At 38.8% G+C, this 22,049-nt stretch overlaps 1 protein-coding gene and 1 non-coding gene across 4 annotated transcripts in view; one reads left to right on the top strand and one right to left on the bottom strand.

The window, feature by feature from the left end:
• Positions 1-22,049, bottom strand: part of LOC139700992 (ATP-binding cassette sub-family C member 4-like) — a 133,079-nt gene that overhangs the window by 88,506 nt on the left and 22,524 nt on the right. Inside the window, exon 2 of one of the 3 annotated variants that reach the window (XM_071599541.1) lies at positions 3,985-4,077. The exons of 1 other annotated variant lie outside the window; for it this stretch is intronic. The gene's annotated coding sequence lies outside the window, so the exon portion shown is untranslated. The remainder of the gene's footprint in view (positions 1-3,984; positions 4,078-22,049) is intronic. One more of the 3 variants, XM_071599542.1, reaches the window with a different exon arrangement.
• On the top strand, positions 10,155-10,225 carry TRNAG-GCC (transfer RNA glycine (anticodon GCC)). Its single transcript has one exon. It is a non-coding gene; the product is annotated as a tRNA-Gly (tRNA).

Genomic DNA, 22,049 nt, shown 5'->3' with positions numbered 1-22,049 from the left:
CCCTGATATCAATAAATATAAGGTGCGGTGTAAAATGTGATGCGAAGCTCTCCGTATTAGAGGAGTTTGGCTGTATATTCCTCGATTACAGGCCTATTAATGCGCCAGAGAAGCGAAAATTACACATTTTCTTATGCCTACATTGCAAATGTTACTTTTACGGCGAGGGAGGCATCGAATTCGAAAAATGGCGCGCTGTAAATTCTATCGCATTTTTTTCTAAGATCCTCTTTTTTTCAAAATTTTTGAGGGACAAAAGAATCCCACAGATCATCGTAAAACTATCTACAGCTGATGGAGGTTTAAATACTTATTTCGTCGATCCTGATTGCATTGTCTCAACGGTCCTCCTAATCTTCACAAAAGGAATGTTTTTTTGACTTGTCAAATTTTCTGCAAGTTATCGAAGGGAGTATTTCAACCACATTCTCACAAATTTTCTCAGTATTAGCTCTCGGTGGGCGTAACATTTAATTCGGAAACATCATGCGATTTTTCCGAGAAGAGCCAAAATTCATCCAACGCCAGAAACTTGAGTTATCACACTCACGATAGTGTTGCCATGGCGATCGCCTAGACGGCATTGATTCTTTACAGGGACCGGAACTAATATTACCATCTCCTCGAGTGACGCAGTTGTGACGTAGTTTAGCGACAGGAAATGGATCTCAGTTTCATGAAACCAGCGTCCTACGGTAGGTGGTAATTTCCCGGGTTTCCTAGAAACCATTGATGAGTCAGTTCAAATCTCGTCAAATAAAGCAGTGGGTACGTCGATCGGCGCGACGCCTGGGCTTTCCTCTCCCGAAGGATTTTTATCGCGAGAAAAACGCGTTCTTCCCGCGTTAACCCAAGTGGAAAAAGTCGAAAAAAAGTCAACGTGCGTCAAACCAGACGCTCTAAAATTTCAAATGAAATGAAAGAATAGGAATTCTTTCATATTTTATACTGCGATGAACAAGTGGTCAGGACCAAAATCTCGGCTGGGGGTACACTTAAATAATCGTAGTTCTAACGCATAGTTTGAGTTTATATGATGTCTAGCGCTATGGTCTCAAACTGAAATCTTATCTTAAACGTAAATCTTAAAAGTCACAGTGTTATTTCTGATAGTCAACAGTTTAAGGTAGGTTTTGGATGAACACGAGTGATCATCACTACATTTCTTAGCTACGTCAAGCAAGACACACCCTGATCTCCCAAAACATCTGTGCCAACACACAATAAAGACATTCAAAATGACGTTCAGTAAAATTTATTTTTAGTCAAGTAGGTAATACGCACCTACTCGAACAAAGTTACCATCAAATTGATCTTTAGTCTCTAGAAACTGGTGAAAAAGGCTATGATAACTTTATGGGCAAACAACGGAACTTTATGGACAAAATTTTTGGCGACATACTAGTCATTGTAATGTGTCGTCACCAATGCCAGAGCCATCGAAAATGCGATGTAATGGGATCTGCACACATACACATAAATCGAATTCCATGCAATACCCCTTAAGTCGCCGCAGGGCGGAGGGTGTTAGGCATCAACTATAAAATAAAATGGTACTATATTCAAAACCAGCAAAAAACATGCTGATGCACACCCACAAATACGTATTTATTCAAACAAATTGTTTTTTAATTACATGCAAATACATACATAAGCAACTAACATACACAAGCACATGTGCCCACGAATGCACTAGATGTCTATGCAGAAACTTATCTTGTTTCCATTTGTAACAACACTGACTTCGATTTTTTGCTATTATAATTGCTGACTGCCCGAGGAAAGAACGAATCCTTAAATCTATCTGCACTAGAGTCTCTCTCTCTCTTATCTTATCTGAGTGGTATAATCCGCCCAAATAATGTGGGGCCATAATAATTTCCTTTGTTTCATAGTTAAACTCGTGCGTTCTGAACCTTATTAAGAACTCTAAGTCACGCTTGTAATATTGAGTATCACTAACCATATTGCGTACCGGTGTTGGATAAGACCTACAGCAAAATAACAAGCCGAGTTACGTACTCAGAATTACTTTTACGTAACACTCGATGAAAATCAGCAGAAGAAAGGCAAGGAATAAAATTTACGACAAAACCTCTGCGTCTCAATTAAAATATTATCATATTTATTCACATGCAACATTTTTTTCAAAAAATGCGTTACGCAGAAAAATTGGTGGCTGGCCGTTGGGACGCATGGAGAGGCCACAGATATTACAAATAAATCTTGTTACGCAAAAATTTTACGGCACGCACTCTAACACGCTGGAAAAAAGTAAGGAAGCGTGCACATTTACGCAGAATATGATGATTATGCTCACCCCTATGGTTTGTGCATTAGGTATGGCATTGCAAACGATCATAATAAAAATTTGCTTTGCAAAAGGAGCGAGGAAGAAATACACATGGCAGGTAAGGAGAAACCTCAATGGGAAATAACTCTGCAGTTATAAAGTTTCGGTGATAAAAAAATCGAAGCGGTTCCTTCAACCATAAGATCGATTTTATGGTTTTAATTGAGATCATTTGATTCTGGCCCCTTCGGCGCGTAAAACACACTTATAGGTAATGAAAAAGGAAAGGAAATCATTCCACAGTGGACTCTTGAACCCGGAAAATATTTTATCTTGGCGTAAGTTGGAGACGACTTTCAAGTTTGGCTACATATGGAGAAGATTTTAGGCTTAACGTTTCCCTCGCGTTACAGCGAGTATTTTGAGGAGCGATCTTAAAGCGATAAGGAGCGATCTTAAAAGGTAAAATGCCGGGCACAGAGAACAAATCAAAACAATTTTCTTTTCTAAATAGAACAATTGTTGAGTGGAACACCTTACCTGCAAAAATATTCGAGCCCTTTCCTAACAGAGTGTATACTTTCAAGAATAGATGTAAGGCATATATGTAATAATTTTATTGATGTGTGGTGTATTGTATTATATGTAATAGCTTAATTTTTTTTAATTTATCTTTTTTTTTCTTGCTGATTAATGGTTGTAAATGGGATGGGGATTCACATGTTTTGTTAAAGAGATTTGTGTTTTGAAGTCTGGTTTTACTGTATGTATTATCTTTTACGATTATTTGGGACTTGTGTGCCACCTGACAATGTCTATCAGCACATTTTATTTTTAATAATAATGATAATAAAGAGGCTACGCTCCTGAAGATGCTCCCTGCAACGCGAGGGAAACGTTAAGACACAAGACGCTCACACACAGGGTTACTTCTGTCTTTGCCTGTACGCAGGCAAAGACAGCAGCAGCCTTAGGGCCATCGATCTCCTGAGGTCTACGACTTACCAGGAGGTATTCGAAGGCATCAGCTGGGTTGAACCCGAAATCCTCGAATAAAAGCCGATTACTCAACTATTTAAACCATCACGTCGTCTATTCACGCATAATGGGTTCAAGATAATTCGATGGTGTAATCAATGACCAAAGAGGTAGGTCGTTTGGACACTAATCAGAACGTCCATGGTTAACAATGGAGTCATGCCTACTAATAGAGGGTGCTTACTGGGTGCTGTATGACACTCGCAGCATCACTATTGTTCTGATTGAAAAACTGTGCGAGCATAAAACTATAATTAAAACGAGCGTCACACCGAAAGTGTGAGAAATTGAAAAGTGTATGAAAAAAGAAAATAACAGCGAAATACCCATTCGCGAATCTGAAACCGTGGAAACTTCGTTCAAGGATGAAATATACTTGTGGGAACTACTTCACTAATGAGTCTTCTTTTTAAAATCTAATTAAAACATAAGAGAGAGAGATGGAATGAAAAGAATGAGTGAAAAGATACTACTACTCTCGATATATCTAAATTTCCGTTAGCATTAACTGATTGGAAATAAAGGAAATGCCTAGGGCTGATAAGTTTAATGCCTTTAAACATTATTTCGATTCCGACTTGAAAAACTATGTTATATTCCACTTTGAAATAGGTTTTTATTCCTAAAGACTACATTTCCTAAATTTTAATTACCTCAAGAGTACCTTGCATACGATTCCACACAAAGGCATTTCTTCTCTTGATTTGAAACTCTGCTCGATCTCGTTATGCCATTTTGAGGCCCATCTGAAAAATCAAAATAGTTTGATAAGACCTTTTTAGCAGATTCGGATCATCAAAATAAATCACAGAAAGAAATACGTATACCAAAGTCTGAATCGAGATTGACCCCATCAAATTGAACTTTATCTCATATTATTTGCTACCGATCGCTGGCGCCTGATATTTTTGAGAATTTGTTCGCATATTCCGAGATGGAGTTTGGCAGTTTACTAATATCAAAACGGGAATGCATCTGAAACTATCTACCCAATAGTCGCTCAAGAACGTGATCACATTGGCATAATGCCTAGAACATATTGTCTGGCTTGTCTAGGAAATGATTATTCCGCATCAAATATCTATTAACCAACGGCAGGAGGTGAGAGCACATCTTTATAACATGGGACTTGTACGCATCACTATGGCAGTGAGGCAACGCCAATAATAGAAACAGAGTAGAGAAGATTGGAAGGGACAAACACGCTGTCCTTCAAGACAATGATTAAGATCAGGAATAGTGCGATCGGGAGAGTTTAAGAATGAAGTTCTACCAAGAGTGGGAGGTGAAATAATCCTAGGATTAATGGCTAGCGATTATACGGAGAAAGAAGTGAGATGGCGAAAGAATTGACGCGAGGGAATTTTCGAGCAATTGGAGAATGGGCAGGAAATGAATATAAATTTTGACGGAAAGGGAGAGAGTTAGAAGTAATTACGAGGTGCTGAAGGAATTAAAAAGAGACGTTTCAGGCGTGATATGGTGGAATATCATGATTAATTAAAAATAGCAATTTTCCACAAAAATAAAATTTAAAATTTACCTGATGATGATGTAGTAACATTGAAACCGGTCGCATTAAATTTTATTTTTGTGGAAAATTGCTATTTTTAATTAATCTGAAGGAATTAGTTTTCAGGGACCGTACTACACCCACATCTGCGCGATAGGCCAGACATAAAAAAATTTGGGAAGACCATCCATTCTTATAACATCAAATATCCTTCATGCCTTTAAATGAGCGAAACTGAGGGGTGGACAGAAGAAAAATTAGTGATATGGCATTTCTCATTTTTAATTATACACTTGATGCAAATAATTGCGAGAATTGTCTTAAATCAATTCGTCCGTACATTTATCCTACTATTTTATGGAATTCGTCATACTAGTATGATAAGTATAGTGCTCATATAACCATTAAGAAAAACTATTGCAAAAGATTAAGGGTTTTGGAAAATTCAAGTTATTCAATTATACAATCGCCGAGAACCAATAAAGGAAGGAAAAAAACTTAGATAATTTTGCTGTTTCATTAATAATTTCGCTACTTAAAAGAAACAGTGAAATCAGTGTATGTTTCAATGTATCATAAGAAAAATGCGAATTTTAAAATTTCAACTCATTCCTCCCGTCACTTCGACAGATTAACATCTAGGAAATGTGGTCAATGGGTATATGATCTAAATTACATTGACGGCGTAAACACTGAATCGTATGTCACATCAAGCATTCATGAGTGTTGGCGATACCTTTAGCCAGCTAGCGGTAAAAAGTTGACACTTACTAGAGCATTAAAAGTAAACTCTAAGCGACATTAGTTTTTGCGTGGACGGCCTTCTTGAGCGAATTCGTGAATCGATCATTATAATAGAATCGTTAAGTAGATTTCACTAAGTTTTTTCGCTATCTCCGAGATGAGTAACTTTTACCAAATAAAGCCTGAAATAGTTCTCTCGGTTTTCGTTTGCCACAAACGCATGAAAGTATTCCTTCTGTCTTAGTCGTCTGACGTGAACGAGAAAAACAATACAATACTCGTCCACCCTAATATACTAAACATCACTCTCGTATACACATTCAGATGCTGTTTAAATTTAAACTCGCTGTCGTTTCGAAGTACCACTTCAGAACAATCACAAGAGGATTACTAGAGACCAATTTAGATTTCAACATTTTGGTTGACTAATTACACTTGGTTGGGCGGAAGTTTCTATTCCAATAATGACTGAGATTAACCGAATCACCTTGACATTACATAATAGCATGGACGTACATCGATGGATTGTGAATGCCGAAGAAAAGTTGGCGCATTTAACTAGGGGTCCAAAATTCCCCTTCCCTGCTGGCATTTAAAGACAGTTAATTTGAAATAACACTCGCATATTTTCACGTTAAGGCTATCATACCGCCACCACCGGACAAAGAAGAATGATATATTTGTCTTCAATGTGCGCTGTCGCTGCTCAAAGTTACCTCCAGGAGTGTGTGCTTACACACACACGTATGTATGTGTATATAAATATATTTTTCTACATATATATACATATATATTTACTATAGCGTAAAAAATTTTCCTCCACCGGGACTTGATCCACGGATCTTTCGACTTGTCGGGCTGCTGCTCTGAACCTCTTGAGCTGTCGAGGAAACGTAAATTACAAAATTAAGATATGTGCGCGGCGTTTAGGTTTAGAGAGCGTTTCGTGGCATGCATAGCCTTAAGAAGGAAACGAGACACATTGGCCAAACACACATTCAGACACGAAAACCCGCTAAATGGCGAATACACATTCCTTAGCATGATCTATATATATATATATATATATATATATATATATATAAATCTATATATAAATATAAATAAATATATATATATATATATATAAATATATAAATATAAATAAATAAATATATATATATATATAAATATAAATAAATAAATATATATATATATATATATGTATATATATAATGAATGAATATATACACACGAAAAAGAGACACATATGTATATCAAACGTAGTTGGTTTGTAGGCTTGTCATTTTTCAGAACTGAACTTATGCATTATTTCGCCGATATCTGATAAGTGACAAAATGTGAGCAATATAACAAAACCTGAACATAAAAAAGCCTACCACTGTACTTGTAATTAGTTAAGAATATGAAAGTTTGCATAAAATATGTCACCTTTAGTAATAATAATTATATAATGCCGATTTAATGAAACAAAATATACCAAGAGTGGAGCTGAAATCGAGTGTTTTATAACAAGACGGTCATAAATTAATATCCATCTTGTACTACGATAAAGGCTATACAATACCGTTGTACAAGAAAAGGGTGACATTACATTATTTTAATACTTAGGATTTGAACGAAAATAGTTGGAAATGTTACGTAGTCCGCCCAGAGCCACCTTGAAAATACCCTGATACGGAAAGATCAAACGGGGAAAGTCTTCGTTCTATTCATGGTGAAACAAATTGATTATCTAACCTAAACAAACCTTCACCCTTGGATAACTGCCATATTTAGCCGTCACAACGAAACATTGGCTTTTGCGCCGGAAATTATATGCTTAGTAGCTGTATTGGATGTTTTCCATAAACTTGCCCTCCGTTACGTAACTATAAGGGTATTAAGAGGGGGTCGCTTAAAAAATCTCCGCGAGCAAAATAACCTCGCTTGGAATTTTGAAGTTCTACATTATTGTTTGATTTTTCGAAACATTTAGATGAACACTTCGTGGACTACAAACTTGACAAGGAAGAAGGATTGGTGAACTCGGATCCCCAGAGCTATGACGGTGGAAGCAAGTGTAATTGCTCCTAGAACTGCCACCCATGCCAAATGGTAGTAGTAGTTACTACTATTAGGCATGGGGAACCCTACTAGGTACAATGCCAAATAGGTCGAAGGTTAGGAACCAGGCGAAAGGTAGTCGGCGTGTGTTCTTTAGTTTGGCTGCAGTGAAGGCCTCTGATCCCAACGGAGCGGCCATTTAAGTGATACTTGTCACGTAAAACACAAATGAGATATTAAAACGGGAAACCACCCGTTTCATTATTCGTTTCCTGAAATTATTCATCCCAGGAATAAATGGACACTAGAATCGAGCACAGATATGTGGATTCGGAGAAGGATGGAAAAAGGAAAATGTACAGAAAGGAAAACCAACGAAGAGGTGGTCGGCATGGTGGGGGAAGGAGAGAGGATTATTGACAGATCCAAAATAGATACGAAAGGTGAATGCAGAGCACATTAATTGGCCATGGGACTTTGAAGACTTTGATAGAGGGGAGGATGATAGTCAAATGAGGAAGGGGAAGAAATAGGATTGACATGTTGGACAGATTAAAGGGCGGAAGTAAGTATGTGGAGTTGAACAACAGTTAAAAATAATTTGGGGCGTCAGGTTTTGTCTTGTTAGACTTAGCTGATGTACATGTAGTCATGGTAAGTCAGCATCCATCCCAAACCTACCTCATAGAGCAGACTTTCAAATTATAACTGCACGAATGTTAACCTTATTGATGTGACACCTAATTGGGTTCATTTATAGCTGTCATTTACGAAATACAAATACGTAAACGACTATCGATGGCTTTACCCTTAGAGCCTTTGAATGGGAAAAATACAAAAATCGTTAGATTAGTCTTACAGATTAAGAGTGACTATGCTGACTATATTAAATAATATTCCCTTAAGCCGTTAAGGTTGGGCTTAAAAAATGTTATTTAATATCGTCTGAAAAGAGGCCGCAAGAAGCTCAATTTGTCCTTTCCATTACTAAGTTTAACTAGATAAATCATTTGCCCCACTACTGTCTAATAAAATGCAGTAACATTACATGGATTCTCCATAATTCCAGGTTTTACTCCTGAATTTTAGCTTTTTCCCGAAATGATTTCCAGGTTTTGCCATTTCCGATTTTCTTCGGGTTTTCAAGGATCAAGTATGGCAAGCAGGCAGGAGTTGGGCAACCTCACCAGAAGGTCCTCTCCCGTTCGCCAGAAACAGCGAATTTCCTTTCTAGAGTCATGCCATAAAATGCATCCAAACGATTGAGACTAATTTTTTTGTTCTCAAAGTAAGACAAGAGTGAGAAGAATAACGCATTTGGTCGTGCAGTTGCCGTGAATAGCGGAAGAATCCATGCGAGCACATGACCCAACTTCGGTGGTCCCTGAGACAGGCTGTATAAAAAAATGTTTCCCTATAATTTCCACTTTGTGAATTACCATAACGTAATAATGGTGAATTTTTACACGGGGAAAATAGAAATCAAGGAAGACTAAATCAAATAATTTTAGAAAAGAAAATCCCAAAAAATCCTTTTCAGATAGCGATTAGTCCTGAGTAAAATTCTGGTAACCTTGAACGAGGAGTTTGAATTTATTGTTTTATTTATAATGAATTTTCAAAATGCATTTAAAGAAAATTCATAAAGATGTGTTTTTACAAATTACGCATTTTTTAATGGTACAAAATAATTTCAAAATTATTTCTGAGAAATGCCTCGAACCCCACCCCAAAATATAAAGTTAATATTTACATGGCTATTACGAGTATTTGGCAATTTTATTACTCAAACGTAAAGATTTTAATTCTAATGTTTTTTTAAAATTTCATTTCCTTTGTGCAATATTACATTCGCAATTTTCACCTTGTTTAATATTGTGAATTATTTTTTACAAAAGTTACACCTTATCATAATATACTTTTTATCTTATATTCCCACTCCGACCATGTATTTTTTTCTGAACCTCGCAACTCCCGAATAATACATGACCAAGGGTTAATTTCGTCTCGGTTAAAATCACAAAAGAAGTGTTATTAAAATAATGAATTCCATATTTACTCAAAGCAGAAGTACGATTAATAAGGACGGACCGTGTGCAGGAGGTATTAAAAATAAACATATTTGAATGGCATATGTTTACGGTTTCTTAGGCATGGCAAAGGTCTTCGTCGCAGTCAAATTTCGTCTCAATCGTAAGGAAACTTTTCATGTTAACGAGCCCAAAGGAATGTCAAGCATTTTGGCACATCACCAGGCTATTGTTCCATTCCATGGTCACGGGCGATTTTGCGGCGAGCGTACGAAATGAATTTGGTATCGAACTAACTTGAACTCGAGTTAACCGTTTCTAGCTTGACGCCAACGGCGACATTAAAATCATTGGTAGAGCTACGCCTCAATGCTAGGATTGTTTGAATGAGCGTGACCTACTTTAGCCAAATGCTCGTCAAATTTACGAGGAATTTCACCAAGGTTAGTGCTACGCTGATTAGTTTTATATTATATCAGACAGCGAAATAACATCGGTGGTTCAGTGGTAAAATGCTCGCCTGCCACGCGGGCGGCCCGGGTTCGATTCCCGGCCGATGCATGTCTTTTTTTCTCATTAGCAAGTATATTTTCTTAAGTTTATTTCACATGCTTTATTAATTACATATGCATCCCGAAGGTATGGATAATGAATATAACTCCCATTTTCCTCGACAAACTAACACACGAGCTCGAAGCTGTTCTTAGGTATTCTGCAAAAATGATTGCAAGTCAACAACATGTTTCGCTTGACTAAAAATCTACGTGAATGAGGGGTACATGTCCAAATTTTGCTCTACTTAGTATCCTTGCTCCAAACTCTATTTTTATTAATACAGTTTGCTGTCTTTTGTCAGCCGTGACACAAGTTCACCAACGTAGTCACGCTGTGCGCATTCAGTTTGTACCTGGGAAAATAACGAAAGACATTATGGAACCCATGATCAAAATCACGAAATAACATTAGAACTTTTGTGAGTAGGCCACGCCTATGGGTGAGCGGTGACAAATGGATTTGGAGTAGGCCATTTAATTTAAAAACTCGACATTAACGAATTTTCTCTCAATGTATTCGGAATTTGATTCAGCATTTTTTAGGGGGAGCATTCCTGTGCATTTCGCATGTCTCTGATGTTACTCAGGTCTTTCGGACTATAGTTTGGGCTTAGCGGGACATGCAAACGCAATTGAAAAGAACCAATACAAATTAATCTCACAACTACAAGGAACATCTCTCTCAACGGGTACTCCCAATTCCATTAACTCATTCCCAATTCTCAAATCCCAGACCTTTTCAACGAAACCGGCTCTTTTCTCGACCACTTCATTCCTAATTTTTTTTGAAAGAATTTGAGTAAAATCCGAATTTTTTCCCGATTGAATGGCCACCCTATTAATTTTCAAATTATTTAAATCCGCGGCCTTTTGACTTATGTATATATTTTTATATATAAAACCATAAACAGAGTAATCAACCCGAAGGTTGGTTTGGTAGGTGATGGTAGAGTTCACCCAGTACTAAGCCCGACGGCGTGTGAAATTCAAACATCAGGGTAGGGGGGACAGTTCCTTTCCCTGTGCCGGTTATGGTTTCCCAGGGAGACCTGGTACCCGAAAAATCACAGCTTGGATGGAGTTGCAGGTGCCCAGAGTGCCTTGCCCGGGCATCGATCCCTCTGGTCAGCAGTCCAACACTCTACCACCTGGACTACCGCGACCCATATATATATATATATATATATATATATATATATATATATATATATATATATATATATATACACACACACACACATGTATATATAAATTTATTCATATCAGTATTACTAAGTACGAGTTTAATTAAAAAAGTTACTACGGTAACAGACGGGCTTATTTATTATATTACTCCAAAAAATTATGTCAATAAATACGGAGATATCCCTCCTGAATACTCAAATTAGGTTATTCCACTCATCAATTTCGTTGACTTGGCCCCTTTTCTTCCAGGAACACCTATTTCTTTTGAAATATTTCATTCGTCTAGGATTTTGTCTCGTCTGAAAAGGACCCGTCTCTTGCAATGACAGAAGTGAGATTCAGATATCTACGCCCTGCATCTCGGAAAAACATTGGTATTAATTCATTCAACTCTTTCCTTTACGAATGATTACGGGATTGCAACGCCTGCGTCCTCAAACGCGATGGACAAATGGGAGGATCATTCTTCCTCACGACTCCACTCTCGATATCCCCCAACCCCTCATTATACTTCCTCCATCCGCCTCGGCAATCCCTGTATCTCGCAGAAACATCTCGCCAAGCGACTCCTGACCATGAGTCACGATCCTTCACGCAACAACATTCACTAGCACGGCAGCAACCGCGTGACTATAGCCGCCACTTCTCAGGAATATCTACCAGGGCGGAACGTTAAAGGTGGATGATATAACGGCCGGTGTATGAAAAAGACAGCGTCAAACTAATATGTTTAACGTTCCTGCATTGAAGCCAATGGTAAAAATAATTTCCCAATTTGAAATAAGTCTTCGACAAATTTACGAATCTTATAACACAACTCAAATCTGGGTCATTTTCTTAATATGGAACTTTTTAAACTCTACAGTTTGATGAAATGGACAAGTGAGATTGTACATTAGAAAGAGGAAATGACTAAATGGTACAAAACAAATTGCTACGAGTGAGCTAAAATAAGTAGTCAAACGATATAAAAGTATCACATTATTTGTTCAATAGAGAGTAAACGAGAATAAAACAAGTTAGAACACTACATTATTGCATAAGCCAAGATAGCTGCCAAAACTTTTTTCCCAAATATCACCGCATTTACAATACTTATAGATCTTTAAAAAAGCAAATACGATTTTCTTCTTCGGTACGTTCTCAATCATTTCTAATTTCACACTGCCTATTTCTTAATCTTGGTAACTACTTATCGGCATGTACCTATAAATTGGACGGGTCTGATTTTGTATCCACCAATAAAATTCTGTTTATCATCATCTCAGTATTCACTACCTTTATTTAGTTTCCTACTCAAGGTTGACCATTTTCCCCGCACTGACGATTGCTTTTATCTATGGGACCAGTAATACCTGCTGTCTCTCTATCATAATTCACACAAACCTAGCATATCTACATAAACATACTATATCTATTTCTCTACTATTTTTCCTGGCCTTAGCATCTTCCTAATATACGAGGGTCATCCGGAAAGTAGTACCCGTTCGTGAAATAAAGACACAAAAGTAAATATTAACAAACATAAAAAATTTTATTTGAAAGAGGATACTTTAAACTACTTCTCAACATAATCTCCAAGCAAATTAAGGCATTTGTCATAACGTGTGACAAGTTTCTGTATTCCTGCTGCCTAGTCCTTCGCCGCCAGCTCATTGAGATACGCGAGGGACCCATCTTGCACAAATTTTTGCATAATGCGGATGGTGTTTAACAATTTCATGAACAATTGTTCGAGAAACATTGGGAAAATGCTCACAGATGTCATCAATTGTGACGCGCCGATCGTTCCTCACGAATTCGTCAACTGAGCTCACCAGTTGGTCTGTAATGACAGACGGTCTCCCCGAACGCTCATCGTCGTGTGTGTTCCCCCTCCCCATGTTGAAGTTGCGACACCACCGCCGAACAGACGACTCGTCCATTACATTGTCTCCATACACCTCCTTTAATTGGCGATGAATATCACATGGGCGAACGTTTCTTGCATTGAGGAATTTAATCACTGCCCTCACTTCACAACTGGCGGCGTTCTCAATTTTTTTAAACATTGTAAACAATCACAGAAACAACACAGGCAATGCTAGCGTCACGCAACTTGGCTCAGAGAAGGCAGACAAGCCACTGAAGCTATCTGACCTCGTCCAGCGGCTACTCGCGTCGTCAGCACTTCATGCGGCACGAACGGGTACTACTTTCCGGATGACCCTCGTACCATACCACTTTCCGAACAGTTTTAGACCTCTCTCCTGGGTCTTATATTCCACTGCTTTCAGCTGGGTCGTGCAAGGATTTCGTGAGGTAACGAACCGGGCATGGCACCCATCCCAGTGGCCCGAGTCCTGGAGTACAGTGGTTAGTGTAATGGCTTCCCAAACCTAGGGTCCGGCATCCGATTCCGGCGATGGTAGAATTTAACAAAAGTATCTCGATTTCTACTTGGGTGCCACGTGAAGAGCGCTCCAAGTGCAGTGCCTCATCCGTCGGCACGGAACGATAAGTTGTGTGAACCCTTGGCGCTTTGTGTTGAGTAGGGTAATCCCGAAGACAGCTCTCTCCCTCTCTCCACCTTCCCGATTCCCTGATAATGTACCCTCTACCAACTCGTCCCCAAACGATTCGAAATACAAATACCTCAGGTGTTGATTGCCCCTCCAAATAATCACTACTAAAGCTGATGTTGGGTGAATGTTCATCGAAAAGACTGTCCTCTGCGTGATTTGACGATAGCTAACAATTTAAAACCATTCAACCACTCCCGCATATGCTACCTGTCAATCGCGGATTGGCCGATTACAGACATGCTTCCTCTAGCTGAGGAAAGAACCTTCTGCACACACGCGACGGGCAATAAGATCATTCGAAGAACGCGACGAAACTCACAGAAAGCGACTTGTTTTCAACTTTGCCTTTGAGGCAACGTTCATGGAAAGGGGCCGAGAAAATGAAGGTCGCCTCACTTAAATTGATTAGGAAGCCACATAAACGTAAACCCCACATAAGTGGAAGTTGAGCAAGGTGAGAAACCGTTGCGACACGACTGAATCTTAGCGGCAACCTGGCGACTTTTACTAGGCATCTTGTTTTCCGTAATGAATCACGTGAGCAGTGACATCATGGAAGTCATGCGTATCCGAAATTGACTAAGGATAGAGGGGGGGGAAGAGAATAAAGATAAAAATTATACCCTTTGACCGATCAATCAATTTATTTTACCTCTTTAAAAGAAAGGTTTTGGACGGTCCAGTCGGCGAACATTTATTTCTGAGTAACGTAAGAACTTCCATTAACACTCTTCATTCCATCGTTACTTGTGTTTGACTTCATGTTGTCTAAAAATCCCTTCTCTTCCTTCCTCTACCCCTATTTCCTTTCTCCGCTCACTCAAGGCTTTCAACATACGAGGGTAGTCTGGAAAGTTTCCGACCTAACAAAGATACAAGACATTTTTTCTGAAATTTTCTGAGGTTGGAAACTTTTCAGACCACCCTTGTACAACTTCCTATCAATATTTCCTGCATCCACTTTCTCAGCTTTTTCAGATTTTCCCCAGTAAATTCCTCTCTTCGCCCACCTTTATTTAAAACCTCAGTAATTGTCTTCCTCTTAGTCCCATTTATTTGTCCCTATTCTACGTCACACCAACATCTACAAAGCCCCCAATCTACACTCATCCTCTTGCACCAAAGAATAAATCTCACATCCATAAAGCACTACGCTCCTTGCCGGTCTTCACTAATCTTTTCTTCCCATCTTTACTCAAGTGTATCCGTCATCGATTCTCGTCATCTTGCACATTCCTCTTTTGCAAACGTATTTCTCCTCCTCCTGTCTCCTTTACAACGCCCATTTTCTTCTTAATTACTGTCCAAATGGATATCAAACTGAAAACCTTTTGGAAAGTTTAAAAGGATTTAAGATTGAATATTCACAAAAAAAACCCTTAGGTTTTCCCACTAAATTTTGTAGTTAGTGTTCGAATTTTGGAGCGTGAGAAAATAATTCATGTAAAAACCGATGAATATTGAGAACATTTTATTTTTCTATTAAAGGTAATTGACGGGGTCCGTGTTGCAGCAGCATCATCAGTTTAACGTGCACCAAGACGGCCGCTCCTGCTTCGAACCCTATGTAAATCACTTCCCTGTAGATGCCCATTGATGCTATAATACATATTATTATTATAAAAACAATATTTTAACTATTATTATTATTTGTTGTCTCAGGCGTAACTTTGTGGAATTTGCATAACATATTGAAATGTAATGAAATAATTGACTTTGTAATTCCACACACTTTATTTAAAAATGTAATAAAGGCAATGTAAATAAGGAACTTAATGTAATTAAAACGTTAGCAGTAAACAATGGTTATTCAGAAGATCTAATAAATAAACTTTACCGAAATTAACTTACAAAAATAGCCTTAAGCCACATTTACAACCCCGAACATGTAAAAGATCCCACTGCCAAATGGCGGAGAATACATATCTTGTACTATATCTTGGGACTATTTCTCAAAAAGTTATTAAAAGTTTTCCTAAAGAAAAAATTAAATGTGCCTTTTACAGTCGTTCATGCCTTAAGAACCTGATCTCTCACACTAAAGACAAAGTCCCCAAAAACGAGAGGAGTGGAGTGTATGAGTTAAAGTGCTCAGATTGTAGCACAAAGTATAATGGGCAAACAGGACGGAAATTTAAAGAAAGGATTAAAGAACACCAAACATGTGTAAAAAATAAGAACATAACATCCCTCTTTGCAAAGCACCTCATCGAAAGTTATCACAAAAGTGACTTTGTGACAAAAATTATTCATTTTGAAGAAAAAGGTCGAAGGCTCGATGTTTTGGAGCAGTTAGAAATTTTGAAATGTGTCCGTTGGAAAGATGATCTTGCCAACGAAATTTTGTATCCCTCCCACTCCCCACTCTTAGATCTACCACTCTTCTAAATCAAAAATGTAATTCTCTTTTCTTCCCAGCAACATGGTAACCTTTTTACCTCTCCAACCTCCCTCTCTGACCAACCCCCCCTCCTATGATCACCAGCACTAACACTGGAAAGGTACACGTTCGTCAATTATACTTTCGTTTGTCATTGTTTCCCATGTGCCGATTGCACACACGTCTCTGAAGGGGTGGACGTTGTCGCACCGAAGCAGCATTTAAACGAAGGGCAAACGCCCAGTCAATAGGGATTCAATGAGGACCACCTGATGATGACGTTCAACGTCGAAACCTGGGTCGTGTTTTTAAATAAAGTGTGTAGAATCACAAAGTCAATTATTTCATTACATTTCAATTACTATTATTACTATTGAAAATATTCTATCAGTTAAGCTAGCTTTTGGATGGACACAGTCCATATAATTGCACAATGATACATTTGCTTGCCCCTTCTAACAAAAAACTACAAGCTGGCATCGGACACTATATTAAGGGACACCACTCCTCGTTCAAATCCGCATACTTACTTCCGCCTCTCATTCCATAAACATATCTATCCTATTTATTTCCCTTCCTCGTCTGCCTAATCATCTCTCCCCTATCACAGTTTTCAACATCCCAACATTCCCAATAAAAACGCTCTGAATTCACATGTCCCACCATTATAATGATGTTATACTTGATGCTGCTAAGCGACCAAACCGAGGCCGTAATGCTTACAATAAAATCTTCAGCGAAATATAAGTATATCACGCTCGTCATTTAAATTTAATTTTGTAAATAATTAATCCTGATATTTTCCCCATTTTAAGTGACACACAAAACCGATTAGTAATTCAGGAAAATTAATTATGAAAAATCTCCCTGCCATTCCACTGCGAAGCATCTCGCACAATCTTCTGATTTCCCACGACATGACTCACGTTGAGGAATACAGGAACGCATCCTCGACGTATATAGGGTTATATTTTGGTCAGGAGCCAATCTTTTCCACACTTAGGGGAGACAAAGTAATTTAAGCAAATCGCCAGTAAAGAAGAGAGAGACGGCATGCATTGGGCATGTCTTCAGAGTAGAGTAAGAAATCTTATTAAATTAGAATGGGTGAAGAATAGTGAATAATGAGAATTAATATCACTGCAACACATAGCAATCCTAAAAGTGGAAGGTCAAAGTTTGAAAAAGTTGGAAAAGTAAAGAAGTATGTGAAAGAGGAAGCGCTCCTTGCGTCTAAAACAATCAGCACTAAACGGCGAAGGATATAAGAATACAGTTATTAATCTATGAAGGCAAAACCAATTACTAACTGGGATAGAACTGAATTGAAATATCATTGAACTATTTCAATTTTCTGAAGCCAACCTCACTAATGAGAACAGTCGAATATGTGATGACCAATCAACGTATCAAAAACAGCCGCCACTTTTCTCAATCATCAAAAATCCACCAAGTATTACCAACCATGCTTTGTTCATTTATGATAAAAATGTTAAGTTTCATGCAGGAATACTGGAAAATAGGAACAAAAACATAAGCAATCTTATCAATGTTACGCAAAAGTGAAGAAACTAAAAAAGATTTGGAAATTGACGTCCATGAAACAATTTGCGGAAAGAAATAAGGAGAAATGCATGCGCATTCCATTTGTGATGTATATTTTTAAAAGATCATATTTCCTAATTTCGCTGCAATATTTAACCAACAAAGATCAACATGAAGCCAAAATTGTAAAACTTTAAAATTATAATGAATAAGTGGGAAGACTTGTTCGAATTTATGCATGCTCAACGCTTCGGAGATATTTTTAGGCTCCAGTAAATGCACCAAGAAACCACAGGGCACGAAACTGAAAATTCAAAATTACCTCTTTTATATCCACCCTTTCTCCTATACCACCACGCTGCATGCGAACTTTTAACAAACAGGTACGCCGGAGGCCCACCTGTAGCTGCGGATATCCTTCAGTGGAACACGCCAACAAAGAGAGTGGAGCGAGAGACACGGCACTAGATAACGTTACGAGCGGGGAAGGTCCCGATCTCAATCATAAAAAAAAAATCCACACAAATTACGATGGATCCCTCCAGAACAGGTCAGCGTTTCGCGAAGGCGTGATCCGGGACGCGCACTTGATGACGAGCGAGGAGGAAATTGGAACCCATTCCTCCCTCTTGGCGTCATACACCGAGATGAAAGGGGCGGGAAGGGGGGGAGGCGTGAAAAGGTCGGGGGGGGGGGGTCGAGTGCGCTCGGTTCGACCGGCGAACTACATGTGGGGACTGCGGCGATAGAGATCGCGGCCGTCGCACGTCCCACCTTAAAAATAATAAAAAAATAAATAACAAGAGAGAGGGAAATACGCGAGGGCAACGTTAACGACGACGCCTCAATGAATGAGCCCCAATTGACGTCGCTCATGCAGAAGAAAAAATAAGAGCATCGAGAATGACGATGCAAACGGCCAGCCTCGCGCGCGCCAATGTGTCAGATCGCCGACCCGAGCGGGTCAACGATCCCACCCAAGGTTCCCTCTTCCGAAGGAGAGAGGTGCTGCTGCACCATCGAACCGGTGCAGACCCTCCTATGCACCGGGTGAGGACGGGGTGACCGACTGGTATCGAGGACGGCGGCGAAAATTGTGCGTGCGTGATCGGCCTCAGAAGTTCCGACTCACTCTCTCTCTATCTCCCGCAAAGCCAACGCGGGGAAGGTGGGGTAAATTATTCCTGCCAATCTACGAGTAAATATATCCACAGATACCACACAAGGCACCGCAAGAGCGTTTGTCAGGAAGTGGTAGGGCACAAGCCATTTGTGACCTAAAAACCACCTACAAGCACTTAAAATCAAGGTATTCTGCCTACGTATCAAAGGGAGATGCTGGAATCCACGACTATTATCTTCCACGTATCACGAGAACAGCCTTTTTTCCTAAATTATTTTCTTCGTGTAGCACCAAGTACTTTGTAAGGATCAACAAGAAGAAAACTAAAATTCTTGTACGTCAAAGAGATAAGCCGAAGGCAGATGTCACCATTCGAGGATTGAAACTAGAGCAAGTGGAATCCTTCATCTACTTGGACAGCAGTATACACGTAACTTGGGTTTGAAGAAGTTCGACTGCCTTCAAGCAAAGAATAGTGTTCAAGTTCATAAGATGTTCATGAATAAGAGGCACACTACTTTTGTTCTCAGGACCTGAAGTTGCAATCATGGAATCAATTTGTTAAAAATTTCGTATTAAACATGGCACCCTAAGGGTCTGACACATAACATTGGAAAAGTGGACCAGCGAATAATAGAAGCCTATGAAACATGGTCCTGGATGGGAATGCTGAAGATTAAATGGAAAGATAAAGTGAGAAACAATAAGTATAGAGAAGAGCAGAATAGAATTATACACATGGGAACTCTATAGCAAAGAAGAACTAGTCGGATTGGACACACATTGAGGCACAATTGATTAATTAGAAATATGATAGATGAAAAAATAGAAGGGAATATTGCGTGAGGAAGCCCAAAAGACAATTTAATAGGACAAATTAAGAAGGAAGTACAACAGGAAAAGCTATCATGGGGAGAGGGAATTGATAGTGAATAGAGAAAAATGAAGGACTACAACGAACCAATACTGAGGACAACTATTTCCCTCTTCATTAAAAAATAACTTCAGCCTACCTTCATGCCGTCTATAAAGCCCACCCTTTCTCTTCCTGCACCTTCTTACCCAAAGTTCTCCCATATATCACGGCCTTCAACTACCTCGCAACATTTCCGCCACCCACGTTCTCTGCCTTTTTTGGATTTACCCTTGCAACACGCTAACTTCGACACCCTATAAAAAAAACCTCAGCGTTTGTCTTCCTCTCTTCCCAACTTGTTTTCCCAATTCTCCGCCACACCCACATCTCAAAAGCCTCCAATCTACGTACCCCTTAAGTCTCAAATATATCCACATAAATATAAACAAATATTGAATGTATGAGGCGGTATTCAATAGCAAGGAACAGTCGTCAATAAATTGAAGAACAATTGAAAAAATGAACAATTTATTTGTGACTCCAAACACATGCATTTAATCAACCTATCATTGTTTCGCTTCTAATATTATTGATGTCGAGACAAGTTTCTTCAAACCCTCCAAATAAATTCTGTCGCCTGGGATTTCAGTCAATTTTTTACTGATTCCATGTAGGCTTCCGCGGAGATTTTTGATGTAGGAAGTGGTTCTTTCGGGTTTTCTTCCGCGTGTATCCATTTTCCGGACAATATTTCGCCAACGTTCCAGTTGGCTTCCTCAGGTCCACTGAAGTGATCTGAGGAAGCAAACTGGAACGTTGGCGAATATTGTCCGGAAAATGGATACACGCGGAAGAAAACCCGAAAGAACCACTTCCTACAATTTTTCACTGAGATGAATAACTGATCGAAGCACTTTTCCACTTAATAAAATTTTTATTTTACGACCGGGTTTCGATGTATTACATCATCATCAGTTGTAATACATCGTAAAATAAAAATTTTATTAAGTGGAAAAGTGCTTCGATCAGTTATTCATTATGTTCGACCTCCACCACATCACGCCTGAAGCAACTCAATTTGTTTTCACTGAGATTTTCAACTCTTCTCCTTCCACAACTTGTTGAGACACAGCCTAGTTCTTGATATGTATTAAAATACGAAATATACGTTTCTTCACCGATATTGGAACGAGAATAAAAATCGTCTCCTCAGAGGTTAAAACAGTGCGAAGAAGCACAAGTAAATCTCAATTTCTGGTCTTTTTGAGCACTTATCATTTTTGGCACCAATCAAGAAGTATACGTTGACCTATAGTGTCCAAGATTATGAACAATGCTGCCATTGAAACTTTTGAAAAATCAATGAAAAAATCAGTAATCATAAAGATCTTCTCTCTTTTACATTTAAAAGATCAACAAGACTATTCCTCGGTTCACTGAAACTCACGACACCGTTACCTCCCTTCTCGTTACGCATTGTGTTAGGTCAATATGTATCACACAACTGTCGGTAGATTTCGACAGCATTAAGTCCTCTTTCATTTAGACATGCAATCAGTAGTACGTCTTCGCAAATTGCGGTGTAGGTTATTATCTCACTTATAACATACTGTTAGGCCAAGGTAAACTGCACAACTGGCGAAAATATTTTGTAATCCACGCCCGACTACATTTTAAAAGGAACACGCATGACCTAAGTAATCAGTGGTTCCAATTGCTATTTATAATTGTTCGGCCTTTACTTTTAAAACGCCTCCTAAATAAATACATGTAAACTTACACGCCCATGCCTATCTACGGTATGCAAAAATTAATGTTTGAGCATAGGAGTTAAATTTTACTTTTCGAATTAAAAATTTCGCTATGCTTGGTTTCGATTTTCTAAGAATCTTGTATCATGTCTATATGTTTCATTATATCCAGGTGGTCCACTCAGGCAATGTAATGTGAGGCCACAATGATTCCCACCGAGTAACAAACACATTCTGCCTTTCTGAAAGTCTTAGGTCCGTACCGAGAGTCGGAGGTGCCTTCTCACTCTCTCGCAGTGATGACGCCAACATCTTACTGTGTGGGAAAAAAACCCTCTTCGTATTAGGAGACTTCATTTCCTTGAGCTGCCAGAACGAAAGGAACACTGGGCCAATCTTTGTTTACCTTTCCTTCCTTCGTGTAGAA

The sequence above is a fragment of the Hetaerina americana genome, unplaced genomic scaffold (genome assembly GCF_022747635.1).
Source record: "Hetaerina americana unplaced genomic scaffold, ioHetAmer1.1.p SCAF_11, whole genome shotgun sequence".
Taxonomy (NCBI): domain Eukaryota; kingdom Metazoa; phylum Arthropoda; class Insecta; order Odonata; family Calopterygidae; genus Hetaerina; species Hetaerina americana.
The sequence above is the reverse complement of the archived record's forward strand: the minus strand, read 5'-3'. Positions and strand labels throughout refer to the sequence as shown.